The sequence below is a fragment of the Heterocephalus glaber genome, unplaced genomic scaffold (assembly GCF_053883595.1).
Source record: "Heterocephalus glaber isolate CG9 unplaced genomic scaffold, H.glaber_assembly_v1.0 deba00001550, whole genome shotgun sequence".
Classification (NCBI taxonomy): domain Eukaryota; kingdom Metazoa; phylum Chordata; class Mammalia; order Rodentia; family Bathyergidae; genus Heterocephalus; species Heterocephalus glaber.
In genome coordinates this window covers 15,212,518-15,231,081 of record NW_028258343.1, presented here as the reverse complement: position 1 = coordinate 15,231,081, position 18,564 = coordinate 15,212,518, and the positions used below count along the sequence as shown (strand labels likewise).

Below are 18,564 nucleotides of genomic sequence, written 5' to 3'. Positions count from 1 at the left end.
GGGGAGCGGCGGGGGGGGGGGGGGGGGGCTGTGGCTCAAAAATAGTTTACAAAGGCTTCTACCTTGCTTACACTTATTCTGAAGATTTTGAGTAAAAAGGTATGTTTTCTTTACACACACACACACACACACACACACAAAACAACCAAACAAACAAAAATCCCACAAAACCCCCACAAAAATAAGATTGAATATGAAAATTTTTATAACCATTCTATTTTTCCAACTGGTGACTTCACTTTCTCCCCTGCTTTCTAAAGTGCCAAAGCAAGGGAGCGGATTCATATTTTACACAAAGTTGCATAAACCTGGGCCATTCCTCTGACAAGCCGCCGAGAAGGCAGGCGACGGTGATACGCAGGTACTAAAATCAAAAGCAGCCTCGGAAAAAAGGCAACCTTCTGCCCCAGGTTCTTGGGGTTAAAATGCCTTCATGGGGTGGCAGCCACCACTTCGATATCAAATGTTTTCCACTCACCTGTCATTTAATCAAGCATTAATATGCAAAAGACAATGTTTTTACCTTTAGGATAATGAGGTGAGCTTTCAGCTTTAATTTGGTTGCCACCTGCTGGCTAAAAGACAGAAATCTTCCCTCTGCAGCAAAAACCGCTTGGCAACTCAGAAGGACAAAAGTAAACAAGTGAAATCTGTGCAAATCTGTTTACATGAGCAAAGTAAGTAGAGTTGACATCAAGTTATCTTCTAAAGGGGAAGAGAACTTCTATTTAATGCGTCTGTGGCAAGCGGGCACCCTGCTGGCTGCTTCAGATGTATTAGACCTCATCAGCTCTGAACCAGGCGACACAGCACCATTTTGGAGAAAACAGACCGAGCCACCAAGAAGTGACAGTGAATTCAAAATCAGGTCTTGCTCACACATAGCTTTTTTCATCAACACATCACCTCTCCACATCCCAAGAGTCTTCTCTACCCCGCTGTGCCGGAGTAACTTCGTATGACACAGGAAACGTTCCCAAACTGAGGCTTAGCAACTGTGCTACAACTCCTGCTGAGTCACAGAGTCCTTGTCCTGACTCACTGAAGCCAGGGTAGACAGGTAAATAGTTCATAACTGGCAGGGAGGCCCATCCACCATTAGTCAAAGGAAGGCACCATGAGGGCACTGAGAGAGCTCAACAGAAGGGACGGGCGGCCTGAAGCAAATGGACCTGTTCAGGTCCACTGAGGTCCACTCAGAGCTCGCACATCTCACACCCCCAGCACTGGGTGTTGTCCAGTACATATGCGGCCCAGCGCTGGCCTTGAGGAGCTCACATACTGGCTGCCAGGCACAAACATTAAAGGGTTCCATACTCAGAGCTCCTTCCCAACCACCATCTCCTTTTGGCTTTGAGAAATATTACTGAAAATAACAATGGCTAGTGTTGGACCGAAAACTGTGTCAGACATTGTTCCAAGCATGTCTGTATGGGATCCAATTCAAAGCTCATGCGATGGTCAGAGATAACCAGTGTCTTTATCACAGATGTAAGGGAGCAATTCAACTAACACCACACTGGTCTCTCAAGTGACAGAACTGACATTCAGACACAAATACCTTGCAGCACGCCTCCCTTTCCACCCCTTCACCACTTAGAGACAAGGCTGTGTGTCCTCTAAGAGAAGGACGATTGCTCTTGTTTCATGAAGAATGGGAGCAGAGAATTCCAGCAACTTGCCAGCTGTGGCATGTTAAGTAGTCAGCAGAGCTGAAGAACTAATTCCCCAACCACTGGTCTATCCGATTCTCTACTACATACTACCACCATGTTGCTTCCAAAATAATGAAACAACTATGAAGAATACCCAGACCTATCACCTGAGAAAATTCAAGGTCAAGTTGTTGAGAAAAGAACTAGTAGTAGTGGTAAGAGGGGAGTGGGCTTATTCCAAGCAAGACTGCTTGGAGATTGTCAGTTACTTTTGGATCCAGCCCACCAAGGCATGAGCTCCTCCGCTGTCTTGGAAGGCAGCTCCCCTCTGCAGAGACCTGGCACCCAAAACACAACTCTGCAAGTGAGAATGATGAACTGGACTTCAAAGCAGCATGTGCACTACCACTTCCGTGCTCATCCATTTAGAATAATAGTTGTCAACCGCTAGGGCAAATGCACATGCCAGCTTAATATTCCAGAGTAACCCAGACATGAGCATTGCAATTCACTCCAAACACCCCTATGACAGTCACACCCATGCAAAAGCATTATCCTCAGGTGAAACCTGGAAGTTTTAGAAAGAATAACAATGATCATTTCATAAACACTTCTCACACTTGTCTAAACTTATAACTGGAAGAGGGAGTTATTATTGGCACTTACTATTAATCAAAATAATGACACTGGAGGCAGCAAATAATGAGACAGACAAATCAGAAAATTAACCTGCCCAGAATTAAAGCAAAAGAATTAGAGACAAAAAACCACGGCTAATGACTGCCAGTGAGTAAATGTAAAGGAATTCAACAAAGGTTTCTTCTTTGATTGATTCTTTTTATTTAATTTCTAGGGCAATAATGCTTAGAGGGCTCCTCCTCCACCACCATAGAATGAAGTATTTGTTTAAGGGCAGGGAATAAAAGGGGGGAAAAGCAAGAAGTGCAACTGTTAACGCAGAGGATCCCACAGAGGATTTTGTAAGTGAGTTCTTATTTCCATTGTTTAAAACACCTGAACATCATTGCCAGTAGCTTGGAGACAGAGGCATCATGCTCTGACTTCAAGCTAAATAGACTGTATTTGTTAACTTCTGAGGTAAAGTTTCAGAAAAAAAAAAAGTGTGTGCCTACAGAGGATTATGGAGGTGGTACAAAATTCCTAAAATATCTCATATGTGAAAAACTACAAGGAAATCGAGATATTTATCCACGAGAAGGAAAAAATAGACACAGCAAACATTTCCTGAAAGTGTATATATACTAGATCTTGTGCTAAGTGCTTTACATGTATTAGGTCATTTAATTCTTACAACAGCCACATGGGGTATTACTTCAATTCACAGATGGAAAAAACCAAGGAATGGAAATGCTCAGCCCTCTTCAAGGTCCTAAGCTGACAAACAGGAAGTTAAAACCTTTCTGGAGGCCCCTCCCCTACAGCCTACGCCTCTGTCAGTCTGCTCAGAGTCAGGGGTCAGCACCTGACAACGGGACTTGGGGGGACTCAATGCACCCTCATTCCATCATCAAAAAGAGTTTTTATGATCATGAAACCAGGTTTTCATAACCCAGCTGTCCTCATTCCAGTTATTTGAAAACATAGTGAATGGGAATAAATTTTTGTTGCTCTAGCAGAATTAGAAGGACTAGGATAGCAGAGAAATTAATTGTCTCTAATATATGACAGTTTCTGGCACTATTCAAGAGTAAAATGGAACCCAGAGATATGCAGAAGAAAATAAAATGAAAATACAGGTCTCAATCTCATTTAATGTTGAATATATTGACACTAGCAGTATTTTAATATATTTCCTAGTAATCGTATTCCAAAAGTCAACCCTGAATTCAATTTGATAACACAAAATTCTAAAATTGTAGTCTATCTTTAAATTGTTACATTTTCCTATCTTTGAGGCAGTGTCTTTCAAAAGAATTAATCAAATTTAGAAACCTGAAATGCTAAAATGACTTCAGTAATTTGAGCCAGTTTGGATATAATTTGGAAATGCTAATAAAAATGTTTTAAAACAATCAAGAAAAGCTTTCACGTTGACAGTGTTTATGGAATAATCCATTCTTAAAAATCTCGATGATACATTTTTTCTATCAAAGTAAGGGTATGGTAAAAAATTAAGATATTCATAGAAAATCTATGCTACTCTAAAAATCAAATGGCCATTTCTGTGGGCAGCGAAGCACAGGCTTGAGTCTTATTCTCAATTTCTATCCATTTTACTGAAGGTTTGGAGCTCTCAGCTAGGTGGTGGAGTCTGCAGTGGGAAGCCCACCAACATCTGCACTCCAGTTGCCCATGCTGTCAGTGGGAAAATTACAGGAAGTCCCCACAGAACTTTCAAAACTGACAGCACTGAGCATCTCTCATCTGTGATCCAAAGAAACCTGAAGCCCGGATCAGCTCCTCAGACAGCAGGACCACGGCAGGCAGACTAAGGATCCACTGGGTGGACATCGAAGGAGAGGTTATGGGGATCAAAGAGGTCAGGGAGGCGGGACCCAGGAAAGGGAAGACAAAGAAAGAGAAACACACTCCAGTGACCACCGCCGCTAGTGAGAAACTGAGCCCCATCTTTCTCAATTAGTAGCCCCTCCTAGCTGAACTCGCCTGATAATTCCTTGTTTGTCTTTTGTTTCTGTAATATTGCCACCTGAGCACATATCCCTAAAAGTACTGTAGAGTTTTACCTTTTTTTTTTTTTAACTTTCTATAGATGGAAAGATAAAATATGTATTTTCTACTGCCTGGGCTTTCCTCCCTTACAATTACATTCACAATATCTCCCTCCATTGTTCAAATAAGTGTGGCTTATTCATTTAATTGTCACACAGCACTCCTTTATAGACAAAAAACAATTTATCCACTCTATTATTATCTTCTATCTGAAAACTCTTGCCTTTTAAAATTTTATTCATCCTTTACAGATCAATTGAGTGAATAATAAATATCTTTATGTTTTACTGTCCTTTCTTGAATAATCTAAACTTAGAGGCAATCCTAATTTTGCTTAGATTAGCCAAAACCTGAGATGCATGTGCTATGGTTTGGGTCCCTCAAAGGTCCCTGTGGCCTGGTCCCCAGGTGGCGCTGTGGGAAGCTGGAGGAATCTTGAGCTGAGGCCTGGTGGCAGTGTGGAACCCCTACTGATGGGGCCCTGGGAGGACTGAAGGCCCTTGATCACCCCCTATTCTTAGGCTGTCTGGCTCATGAGGTGAGCATTAACTCTCCCCCACACTCCCTGATATGCCATCCGGCACCCCCCAGTCTTAGGGACCTTCAAAGCCTTAAGCCAAAAATAAACCTTCTCTTTAGGGTTAATTATCTCAAGTGTTCACTGAAGTAATGGAGATCTACCCAAATGGCCCTGTACAAGCAAATGGACACAGTGCTGTATTTTCATACAATCAGCAAGTTTTAAAATTTGGCTTTAAATACAAGATCATAGGAAAATTTAAAAAATATCATAACAAGAAAAAACAGACACAACAACACACCCATATAGCTCATTCTAAATGAAATTCAAAAGGACAATGATAATCAGTGGAGACAGGTCGGTGGGGATTTGGGAGCCAGTGGGACAGGGCACAGGAGAAATCCTACGAGGATGGAGGTTCACAGCACCTCGATGACCACCAGGGTGTGCGAGTGTGTACATGTTCACCAAGCCGTGCACTGAGCACACCTATGTTTCTCCACAGGCAGCCACACCTCTATAAAGCTGACAGTAAAGGAAAAGTATCTACCATTCTTAGAAAAAGCTGGCTACTAGGCATATTTCTAAACACTGCATATCGAGCAGTGAACAAAATACGGTGTTATTAAAGAGAAAAACAATACATTGTGATTGTAAACCTCTGACTGCAGTAAAGTACATGGCTATCAACATAATCTGAACTGCAACCTTTCAGAACACTGCCTGTTGGATTCCTGTGTTCATGACACCCCAGTGTCTATTACTGCATTAATACACAAGCACTAAGGACTCAGTTTTAGACACATATATAAAAGCCAAATAAACATAAATAAAACTACTTACCCATAGTCCCTCCCACAGGGTGTTTTCTTTTTACACTGGCTAAATTATTTGTTCTATTATTGGAACACACCTAAATTAACAAGGTGTTTTTAGCCATAAATTCTAGGATCCCTTCCACATTGAAAAATACCCCATTGCAACTGATTCATTTCTCATTAAAAAACAAAATACAGTTGATAAAACATGAAACATCCAGGATATGTTTTTTCTATAACTTGGCACAATAAATAAAGGAAGCGTGGATCTTGGTGTCATTTGCAAAGTTAGTTTCAATCTTAAAAATGGATATACCAAGTCTGTTGAGACTTGTTTGGGCTTGAGATTCCTTAGCCGAAAGCACTGAATATCATCAGGAATTGTAGAGACTTTTAATGCATAAAGGATCTGTAGCTTTACAGAGATGGGGTGGAAATAGGGTCAGGCCTAATAATGAAGGGTGCTAGGGGAGACTGAAGCTTGAAGCAGCACTGTTGCCCGAGGGCCGATCAACACAGTGGCCAGTGGATTCAGGAAAGAGTGCAAGTCTTTTCTCGCCCAAGGAAAATCAGAACTTGCATATTAAAGTGATCCTCCTGGAGGTCCTCCAACTAGATAACAATTTTCTGTTTTGTTTAATTTTTGTAGTACTAGAGATCAAACCCAGGGCCAATCTACCACTGAGTTACATCCCCAGCCCTTTTTACTTTTTATTCTGAGACAGTCTCCTGAAAAGTTGCTCAGGCTGGCCTCAAACTTGGATCCTTCTGCCTCACTCTCCAAGTATCTGGGATTAGAGGCATATGCCACCACACCCAGCAATAGCCTTGTTTTTAATGAACGTTCTCCAAACTTACTTGGCTATTTACAATGTTCTGCTTCTACTCTCTACTTACATGACAGTAAGGAGCATCTCAGTGTAAGGTTACACTTTGGAAACAGTGGCATATCAGGTGATCAGCCTGCTAAACTCTTTGCTATAATCTTCCCACCTTTACTACAGTGTCAGTGCTAAGTTGTCCCTTGGGCCACCCTTGATGGTAAATGTCTCTCATCCTTTAAATTCAAGTAGGACCTCCTCTGCTTGGCCTGGAAAGCTCAGGCAAACCTCCCTTGCACTCCTATTACACATTTCAAATGTCTTTGCTCTATTTCCATAACATATTAAAATTGATTGTCTTCTTATATAACCCCCTACATACAAATCTAAAACTAAGCTTCCTAGATAGTAGAACTTTTGCATTTTTTATCTTGGATAGTCTTAAAAACTGAATGATTAATAAATAATAGTACAGTCCAAGCACTTTCCAGGGAGGGAATCGAAATGAAAACAGTAAGGGCTAGGATACAGCTCAGTGGTGGATCACTTGTCTTATGTGCAAGTTCCCGAGGTCAATTCCCAGCACTGAAAGAGTCAGGTGTCTATATTCTATTTGTCAACTAGTGCATGAGGTCTGCAATCTTACTAAATGAGTACATAAGGCTCCAGATCTCCCGTTTACCATCCAATTGAAAAACAAGTGGACTAAATGCCACTGAACTCTGTACTTAATTAAAATAAGTTTTATGGCATTTATATTTCATCATAATAAAGCAAATGAAAAGAAGCATTTGACTGTTATGGGAGTTAGAAACATATTTAGAGCATTAATATCTACAATGTTTTAAACAAGTTTCTCTGATAGACCAACAATTTTGAAATGTATTGAGCTGAAAGTGAAGCAAAACTGGGGGTAACCACAAAGCAAGGAGGAAAGATAATAAAAGCAAAGATACATGATTTTATTATGAAATTAAAACACAAAGACCCCCTAGAGAAACTAGAGAAAATAAAGCAGTACTGCAAATGATACCTCCATTGGTACCACTTAAATTGCAAGAGACAGCTCACGGCTTTTGTGCAAATATAAAGTTAGCCAGTTTTTTTGGTTTTGGTACTGGAAATCGAACTCGGGTCCTTGTGCTTGTGAGGCAGGCGGTGGAACCACTGAGCTACATCCCCAGCCAAGTTAACCAGTTTTACAACAAAATGGACTCTAATTCCACATCAGAATGTGATGATGAGAAATACACTTCATGTGGTCCATAGTCCATTCCAGAAGCTATCCCCACAGGGTGGTTTCTTGGGGACTTTGATACCTGAGAGAAGCTGTAAAACAGAACACTATTTTGAAAAGTTCTCATAAATTACCTTCAAAGAGGACAACACTTGTTTTTTTAGACTAATCTTATCAACTTTACAAGCATATTACTTATTTACTCCAGAACTTTAACCAAGAGTTCTAATATGTATAATGTACATAGAAAAACCAACTATATTTTTGATCTATCATTGACATGACTTATAAATACTCAAATCAAACACATTGTGGTTCTTTTATTTTTGTCATCCTTAAAATCAAAGCACTTTTTAAAAGTTGGTTTAACCAAAATTTTCCAGGTTTTTTCTTGTAAGCTTTGATTTTTAAAAAATGATCAATGAAATAAATATACATAAAATCACAGAAAATTTTGTCAAACCAACAACAGAAAAAACAACTCTTCTGGAAACATCTGCAGTACAGTAGGCAAACAGCAGTAGTAACTTTTTTTTGTACCGGGAACCAAACTCAGGACCTTGGGCTTGTGAGGCAGGCACAGTGCCACTGAGCTAAATCCCTGGCCCATAACTTCTTTTAATAAGAAAACATTTGGGAATTTTCTCTATCACCTTTTGTAGCTGTTATTCTTCTTAAATGAGGACAAAAATTTTTAAAGTATTACCTATTTTCATTCATGATTTTGTAGGGCATAAGTTTTAACATTTTCCACCACCTTTTTATTGAGATCAAGACTAAGAATTCCTGTACTTTTATAACTTTTGAACCTGTTCCTAAAAGTTCATGTGTTGGAAACCTAATCCTGCAATTTGAATCTTAATGGTATTTGGAGGTGGGACTTAGTGGTAATAGGGACTGGAGGAGGTCCTGGGGGTGGAGCCCCAGGGTGTACTTAGTGGTTTTATAAAAAGTGCCTTCCCCATGTAATGCAGCCCAAGGCCCTTTCCTCATGTCAAGCAGATGTTGCTGCCAGGCTCATGGACTTCCCAGTCTCCAGAACTGTAAGCTAAATAAACCAATTTTCTTTTTGCAGCTTCTCATATCCTATTATTTCTCAGTGAAAATTTTGTTTTAGATGTTTCGGTGATTTCCACTTTATTTTTGTTAGTGGGTGGGTGTCTGTAGTATATATGTTACGTTCCTAAGGTGGAGTTAGTAGTGCATGAACATACTGGTGGGAAGAAAGCAGTCCATATAGAATGAGTATAGCCAGTAACCATCAGCTTCTTCCTTTTTCACTCTACTGGGAAATTACTCAAAAGGTGAGCTCCACAGACACAGCTGAACTCCCTCACCATCCTCAGTCTGTTTCTTATTTCTGACCACTTGCTGTTTGGGCCAAGTAGGTAAATTTTGTAGGTACCCAAATAACGAGCAAGAGAACCACAAAATTAAAGCTACTAACCAATTCTGCATGAGCTTCCCTTCAGCATGAGTACCTCATTTCTCCCATGTGACTCCAGAGCCAAATGCCACTATTTTGCTCCCCCTTCTCCTGAGACCTAGATTCAGATGCTGACACATGGATACATGCAACAAATCTCCCATCCTCCTTGTTGTGCAAATCATCTGCTCAGGCCCACGACTCTCACTCTCTCCATGCGATTCCAGATGAATGTGCAGCTCACCCCTCTGTGGTGTTTCTGGAGCTGACACTTTGTCCTTCCGGGGCTGCTTCTGAAACCAACCAGCCTCCCTTCCACAGTTGACACATTTGCAAGACATCAGAGTCCCTGCCCTGCCACTGTAACTAATTTTTTAGACTAATTTACATAAAGCGCATGAAGTTATCTTGCAGTAATGCCCAAGCTATTTTGGCAGATGAGTGAAGCAACACATTTACAATGCCAAACTCTAGGATTTGATAATAAGAACTCTGATTCGAGAAGAGACACTCCAAGTGCAAGACAACATCTTGTTAGCGAAATATGCTGGAGTCTCCATAGAACATTATAACACATTAGATAAAGCTTCACCACCAGACCGGAACTGGCACCAGAGGATCCTCAAAAGGATAATATATGCATAGTTAGTACATATTAAGTTTGATTGTTAGAAATAAATCCTTCTGCCTTCTTTGAATAATTACACACATACAAGAATCTCCAGATAGTATCACAAACGTGATGGTAAGGGAGACACAGAACACCGTGTGTCCACTCCACCATTTGGGTACAAATAGCAGAAAACAGCCAGATTCAGTGCAGCAGGCCTATAATCCCAGCCACTTGGGAGGCTGAGACAAGAAAATTGCAAGTTCAAGGCCAGCCTGGGCCACTTAGACCCTGTTTCAAAATAAAAAGGTCTGGGGATATAGCTCCACGGCAGAGCACCCCTGGATTCAATCCTCAACACTACAAAACACACACACACACACACACACACACACATATGTCTATGTGATAAAAGCTCTCCCAATACCCTCTAAAGCCCACTGACAACCAGAACATTTGAAACTGTTCTCTTGCTAGGCGGAGCACGGCTCTCATCATTTGAGTCATGTGTGTCTATAGAGAATTAGTAATCTATTCATCCTGGTTGGGCCTATTATTTTAATTAAGGAAATTATATAATATAGTATCCAAACTGAAGATATAGGAGTTCAAAAAGGATGGTTTTTGTAAGAACTAAGTTGAATGCTTTCATAAATGCAAGTTGTCAAAAAAAAAAAATAGCTGTGAACTAGGTGAATGCTAGATAACTCCAAACAATCAGAGGAAAATGTATACACACCTCAAATTCTACATCCATGTCAGGGGATTTTGAGTTCTAGTACAAGACACCAGTTTTGAAACAATACACCTCAAAATGTACTTACAGCCATGTATTTCTATATGTTACATAAGCATGGAGAAAGATAATAAAAGGAATATATCAAGTTGTAAATACAGGTTTCCTATTTTTGTTGCTTTGAAAGTGATTATAGGAACAACGTGAGGGATAAAGAGTATGTGAGAAGAAAGTTACACAATAAAGAATCACAAAAAGATGATATTAAAATATTAAGGGGAGGTACTGTTAAGCAGTTTTAATGTTCATATATTTATCATCTGAATATCTTACAATGAGTATTGTTTTACATAATCACAGGAAAACTAAGCTATTTTTCATTTTGACTTTTCTTGTAACTGAATAAAGTGTGAAAACAGAAACCATGAGACAGAAATTAAGGAGAAAACAATCAATGCCTAGGCCCTGCAGGAAGATGACTTTTAATCCTTGTGGGTAGAACACCTGCTGTCCTACCAGAGGGGAGACCGCAGGGAACCGCATCCGCTGCTGCAATTCCAGACCTCCCGGCTCTGCTCTCCAGGGTTTAACCCAAGGATCGGTTGGTTGTTTTAAACCTGTGCTCTTGGCTTCTAGCAATGCACGTTTTTGTCCATCTTTTCCTCTAATACTTGAGAAAATTATTTTGCTGCTTGCATCTACAGCCTGGAGAACTAGTTGTAATTCCAGGTCAATACCTCTGGGCTAGTGGACAGGCTATGATCTAGTTGCGAGGGTGATGCATTCTTATTTGTCTTCCCAACATGGAGCATCAGACTGAGAGGCACTTACTTTGAGTTAATTGCAAGAAAGAGGTCTCTGATATTAAGTTCAATAATATAATTCCGAGTATATAAAAATATTTTAAGGACATTATGATTTAAAGAAATGTTTACTTAAAAGGAAAATGAAAAGGGAAACAAATTCTAGAAGAAAACTTAGAGCTTGACTATAATTCAAAAGACTGCTTCAGCAAGATCTGGGGCCAGATATAAGCATCCAACTCTTGTGATCTATCACACAGTGATTCTTTGGAGAGTTTAGTAAACACTCTTGTATTTTTGAATATTTTTTCCAATGTTTTTTTCTTTTTCCAATAAATCTCAAACCTTGGACTTCAGTACTGCTTTTGAAAAATCCACCTGCCTCATACTGTATTCTTTCTTCTCTACCAATTCAATTATTTACTAGATGAGCTCAAATGGCAGCGACTTTTTACACATAGGACATCTATTACACATTAGGTTTTTACCTAAAGTTAACTTAGGGAGCAGGAAAACTCAGGTTCACAGAAGTTTTTTCCATACAGACAATAAGTGGTAGAAATGGAATTCAGACACATCTAGAACCTGCAGGATTCCAGCTGAGACAAGGTTCAATGCGTCCTGGACCAACACCCATGGCAGGGACATGACTTCCAGATGTCCATTTGTGCTATGAACTCAATTAGCCAAACATCATAAGAGATTATGTTTACTTTCAGGCACTGTTACCTTGGGTGTGGTGCAGAACTATTTGCCCACATTTCTCCAGGATGATTCAAGAGATGAACACAGAGTGTTCTAGAGCTTCTGTAGACGGAAGATCCACTGCAAGAGCACATGCAGTTACTCTGAACTCAAAGGACCAGGACCAGGAAGAAAGGTCCCCAATGTGTAGGTTCACACCCAGCCTTTCTGGAAACTGGCTTTACACAAAGGCCCCTGGCAGTGGAGAGCGGACTGCAGCTCAGCCCAGGCCTCTGGCTCCTTCCAAAGTCCAGACAGACACCAATCAGCCCTTCTCCCTTCATGGCTCTCCTCTTCTGGTCTCAAAAATTCATTGTTTTATTTTCAGTCTCTCTTATACACACACCACACACACACACACACACACACACACACACACACTCACACAGAGAGAGAGAGAGAGAGAAATATATTGCTAGGAATTACTGGTATATTTAATATTAATGTCAAGACCATGTATTCTGAGCCTGTTCAAAACATGTATTTATTCTTCTCTGGGAAGCCAAGGCAGTTAATTCTGCACATTTCTCCTCTTGAAAATAGATCATTCAGATGTTGTACATTCTATAATGCACTAAGCCAGGCCTTCAGTCTCATGTAAAAAGCATAAGTCAAACATAAAAATCGACTAATTTGATTAGCAGGGTGGCATGATATGCAAATTATCTGCTTTTCATTTTTTTTCTCTCTGCACCCAGTTACTGCAAAAATTGCAAAGACAATGGGGTACAGCAGGCTAACTCTGAACTTGGGCATCCAGAACCCAGGATATAGTCCTAGCTGCCTCTAATCTATTGTGTGACCATGGACAAGTACCTTAACTTCTTTGGTTATAGTTTCCCAATACGTGAAAAAGGAAGAGAAATGAACAAGTCATTTCTAAGAGCCTTCTCAATTTGATCTCCATTTGGAGCCTGGGATCCAGCCAATCAGGACGCCTCCATACTTGGAACTTGCACTGGACCAAGTGTAAACTTTTATTATTACTGTCCAGCTTTCCTATTTAAGGAAAAAAAACAAACAAACTATGGCTTAAAAAAAAAATACAGACCAAGGAAGCAAGAAGAACATGTGAAATGAAATTTGTGGCTATTTGATTCCACAGACAAGAGATGTTAATGGTCTACTGAGAATTATGAATGGGTCGGAAGGCACCGTTAGATAATGAGCAGGTTCTGTTTCATGATAATTGACAAGGGTGGAAAACAATGCATACTGCATCACATGAGAAATTTCCTTTTGCTGTTTTTTAGGGTTGCCAGGAAGAACTCGGGTCACTTTCATTGCTTACACTACTCCTGCGCTTCCAAAAGGGAAAGAGGACAGGGATGAGGGTAAAAGTCACCTACAATTAATTACTCACTGAGTTCTCCTAGCCATGAATCTCTTCCCTTTTGAGCTTTCATCTAAGCATCTCGAAGAACTTTTGAGTATTAGTTATAACATTGTCCTGAAATAATTTTTGGTTTTGATTAAAAAGTCCATGTTCTACTTTCGATTAATCTCTTCAGGTGTGGGTTCTGAAGAATCCTAGGAAGTTAGAGCTTGGAAAGATGTTCAGCCTGTCAAGCCCCATACTCACATTTCACACAGGAGCTTCTGAGCACGCCTGGGTGAAGGGACTTGTCCCATCCCATCTATGGCTCAAACAGCAGATCCCGCAAAGAATGAGCCCCATCTGGGTCTCCGAAGTTTCCCTCCAGCGTGGGCCAAAACAGCATACTTCCTACTAGTCTTTTACCCACTCATCTCCTAAGCTATTTTAAAAAGTAATTTATGAACAACTTTCTTAGAAATAATCAGCATGTAGGTGCTGCCAATGAGGCTTAAACAACCCATAGTTTCCTTCTTGAAAGTTTTAGTATTTGTGTTACCCACTGGAAATCAGAATTAGCAAGATAGGTTGATTATGTCTAGACCATGAGTTGCATACAACGTTGGAGATGTATGAGATGAAAGCAGCCCTTAAACACTCAGAAGCCTACCTTATCTGCCTAGTGGCATTAGAATTAGGGTTCCAGCATTATCTTATCTGGAAAGGATAACAAAAACAAGTGAACTAGCTTTTAAGTAATCTAGCATGCCTAAGTATGGCTGGGCCAGGGGATCAGGGAAGAAAGGGCATAGAGAATGGGTGGGAGAAACAAATAGAACTCTACCAGGGCAGCTAAGAATATTTCAATTCATTCAGGGTGTGCAGTGGGTGTGGTCTTCCAATCCACTTATCAAGGGAAGACCATCCTGGTGCACTTCAAAGTTGGGCTTTGATCACACAGCTCGGGTCCCCACCCAGTCTCCATGCAACCCTGGGCTTATTTATCACCTGACTCCTTAAGCCTCAGGAGTTTTACCCATAAAATGGGTTGAAAACCCAGTAACCCAGCTCCCTCCCTCACAGAACTGGTGGGAGAATTAAATGAGATAATAAATGGCAGCAAACATTAGTCACAAGTGCTCAACAATTTGTAACTAAAATTTTAAAACAATTGGTCCATGTAGTTGTGAAGAGCAAAGGCACTTTTGAGACATTCTCTTAATGATGATATTTTGCTTCTCTGTCAGAAGGGTATTTCTAAAGGAGGCTTGTTTAACTAACCTTTCCAACCACCACTACTGTTATGGCTTTAAAGACATTCAGAAAATGAGATAAAACTCTATTGACCTGGGCCTCATTGAAGCACCAAATCTGAACACTGAGTTCTTTGTCTCCATCCCAGTAACACTCTTCCTTGGTTCTCTCCACCTTTTGCTTAGGACCTTTTACTCTGCCTCACTCAATTCTACTCCTCAAAAGAAGCACAGGCCATAAAAAGTGAAAACAAAAATATGAGTAAGAGTTGAAATACAAGCCAGGCATGGTGGCATATGTTTGTAATACTAGCACCCAGGAGGCTGAGGCAGGAGGGTCATTGTAAGTTAGAGGTCAGCCTGGTCTACACAGTGAGTTTGAGGTCAGCATGGTCTTCTTCATAGGTGGTGAGACTGTCTCAAACAATAAAAAGAAAAACAAGAGGAAGAATACAAATGATCAACTTAATAGAACCCAAAGTCTGGAAGTTTCATGACCTAAAAAGAAAGATCTCTAGAGAATGCATATGCTTTTTATGTTCTTTGCACCTCACATAATGTCTCAGGCCTGCATGCCTGAGAACATACATTTTATAGAGTCCATGAAAATTTTTCTCGACTATCATCTTTCCTCTCATACTCAATCTGCTTTAATTGTGCTACAGTCAAGGCCACAGTTATTTAATAAAATTTTGCCAGGCAATCTATATAGTTAATGTCCTGCTAAAAATAAAGAATCGGCTCTCTGCTTAGATTTATCAAAGTTCTACTCCAAATTGAAGATAAAACAGTTTTATATTGGCAAAATAGAAGGTCAGGTGTTCCTTACATCAGTTATCCGTAGCCTGAAATCAGAAATTATTCATTTCAGAAAATAAATTCACAGATTGAAAGGAGGGTGCATGCATCCTAGAAATGTCTGTCATCTCTTTTGTTCTCATGCGCCGTCTAGTGGTCCTTAAGGGAATATTTAGCTAAAGTCCCAGGCCCAATCCTGACTCTTAAAAGCCTTAGTCTAGAAAGAGCATCTAGTCCTACATCCTGCTTATCCATGTAAAGCCAAGTCACTGCTTTTGTGAAGGTGAAATAGACAACTCCTCATAGGTCTGGGATTAAATTCTACTCTGGGAGACTGCAACAGTCTCAATTTTACCCTCGTTTATTCTTCATTGTCATCATCATTTATTTTTCTTTAAACTTTTATTAAATGATGAATTGATTGTAAACACTGTGTTTTATAGCATCTGAAATTCCAAACAATAAATCTACATATGGCATTTCTGCTCACATATTTTAGGATCCTGTTTTTAGAATCAGCACAAGGAAATATTTTATGTCCTTCAGGGAGGTTTAATAAAAAACAACAGGTGGAAAATGGGTTTTGCAGTAGCATGAACGACCATAACCATAAATACTAGTAGCTCAGAATTATACCAGCAGAGACTGTAAACACATTAATCACCCAACAGTGCAGAAATTCCTTTTTTTTTAAATTCTTTTATTGGTACATTGTAGGTATACAACACAATTACATTTCTCATTGGGAATTGTACCTTTACATGATGCATCTTGGTTCTTATTTTTTCCCCATTCCTAGACCTCCCTTCAAGCCCTCCACCCTTCCCTATTTACAAAGACTTTATTTCCATTTTTTCCATTTCTCATCATTTTTCCTTTCCCTTCTTTCCTTTCCCCTGCCCCTCCCACTACCCCTACCCCAGCCCAAATGCCCATTAACTGGAGACTAAAGAAAATGTGGTTTTTTTATAAAATGGAGTACTACTCAGCCATAAAAAATGAGAAATTAAGAGACATTTATAGCTAAATGGATGCACATTGAGGCGATACTCTTAAGTGAAATAAATAGAACACACATATATAAATAACGAATAGTTTCTCTAGTGTGAGAAATTGAAAGTGTAAATAAGGACCAAAATGTATAATAGGTAATGTGAAATAGGAAGAAAAGGGACAAAGGGGAAGGAAGTGGGAGGGCTAGGGGAAAGGAAAGAAGGGCATGGAATTAATATGAGAAAATGGAAAAATAGGAACAAAATCTTTGTAAATAGGGAGAAATGGAGGGGTTGAAGGGAAGGCTGGGCAAGGGTGAAAAATAAGAACCAAGAGACATTATGTAAAGGTGCAAATTTCCAAGAATGAATATCATTATACTGTATATCTAAAATGTACCAATGATTAGAATAATTGATAATGCAAAATAGGAAGAAAATGTCATCATCATTTATTAATACTTTTGGCAGCACAGAACTGAGATACACACAACGTCTATTAAAAAGTAATAGAGTCAGGGGCTGGGGATTTAGCTCAGTGGCACTGTACCTGCCTCACAAGCACAAGGTTATGAGTTTTATCCCCTGTACCGGAAAAAAAAAAAAAAAGTAATAGTCAAAAGAAAAAAGAAAAGTAGTAGAGTTCCTTTGAAGATTAATAACTCTGGGGTAAGTTATATACTTCACTCAGATGCAGTTCCATCATGTGTAAAATAGGATAACCTATCATTAGATAGATATAGCACTGTTATAGTTTATATCTAGATATCCCTCCAAAGTCTCATGTTCTCATAGGTGGGGCTTTTGGGGAGTAACTGGATCACAGAGGCATAATACTAATCCTTTCGGTTAGTGCACTGATAGCTAAATGTGGTGTTGGGAATGGGTGAAGCCTGATTGGAGGAGGTGGTCACTAGGGGCGTGGCCTAGAAGGGTCTCCTCCCTCCTCCCTTGATTGCTCTCTTCCTGCTACCCTTCTGTGGACTGTTTCTCCTCTGCCATGGCCCACTGCCATACCCTGCTGACCTGGAGCCAGCCTGCTATGGACTGAAACCTTCACAAACTGAGCTGAAATAAACCTCTCCTCCTTACAGTTGTGGGTGTTGGGTATCGTGTCTCAGAGATGAGAAGGTGACTAAGACAATCAGAGTTGCTGTGAGGAAACTGAAAAAAGAATGTGCCAACTGCCTAGTAGAATCTCTGACCCACGGACACTGCCAGTTAATGCTAGCTTTTTAATACTAAGTATCCATACAACCTGGAGTTTTTGGAAGTCATTCCTCCATTGGATCAGCACCCATGGGCATAAATTACAGTTTTTCTCAGTAACTAGACTGAGTAACTAGTTTTGCTCAAAACACTGTTTTTTCTTCTATCGGTTCCTGCCCCATGATGTATGTGATTACAGTGTTGTAGCCAAGAGCAATGGCAAGAATGCTGCTAGGTGGGTCTCCAACCCCAGGTCTCCACTAATCAGCCAAGAGATCTCAGCCTCCTCAACTGCTTCTCTGAAACGGTTTTCAACATCTGTCAAACTGGAATGATGGAACCTATCACCTAGACTTCTGTGAGGATTGCATATGCTGATACATGTACCTGGCACCAAATATACAGTACTTGCTAAGCATTAGCTATTATTTTTTTCCCTTAAATTCTTTTATTGGTATATTTCAGGTATACAGTATGTTTACATTTATCATTGGGTGCTTGTATCTGTACATGATGTATCTTGGTTCTTATTTTTTCCCCATTACCTGTGTACGCTTTACTCCCTCCACTCTTCCCCATTTACATAGACATCATTTTCATTTTTTTCTCTTTTCTCATAATTTTTCCTTTCCCCTTCCCCTCCATTCACCCCTACGTCTTTGGACCTTTTTTCCTATTTCAAATTATCAATTATTCATTTTAATCATTTTAATCCTTATTTACACTTTCAGTTTCTCATACTAGAGAAACTATTTGGTATTTACACATGTGTGTCCTATTTATTTCACTTAAGAGGATGGCCTCAATATGCATCCATTTAGCTATAAATGTCTCTAGTTTCTCATTCTTTATGGCTGAGTAGGACTCCATTTTATTTTTAAAAAACCATATCTTCTTTATGCAGTTTCCAGTTGATGGGCACTTGGGCTGTTTCCA

The 18,564-nt window shown here is 39.9% G+C and overlaps 1 protein-coding gene across 2 annotated transcripts in view; it reads right to left on the bottom strand.

Annotated features, from left to right (window-relative positions):
* Arhgap18 (Rho GTPase activating protein 18) overlaps positions 1–18,564 on the bottom strand; it is a 173,027-nt gene that overhangs the window by 134,830 nt on the left and 19,633 nt on the right. The window lies entirely within an intron of this gene.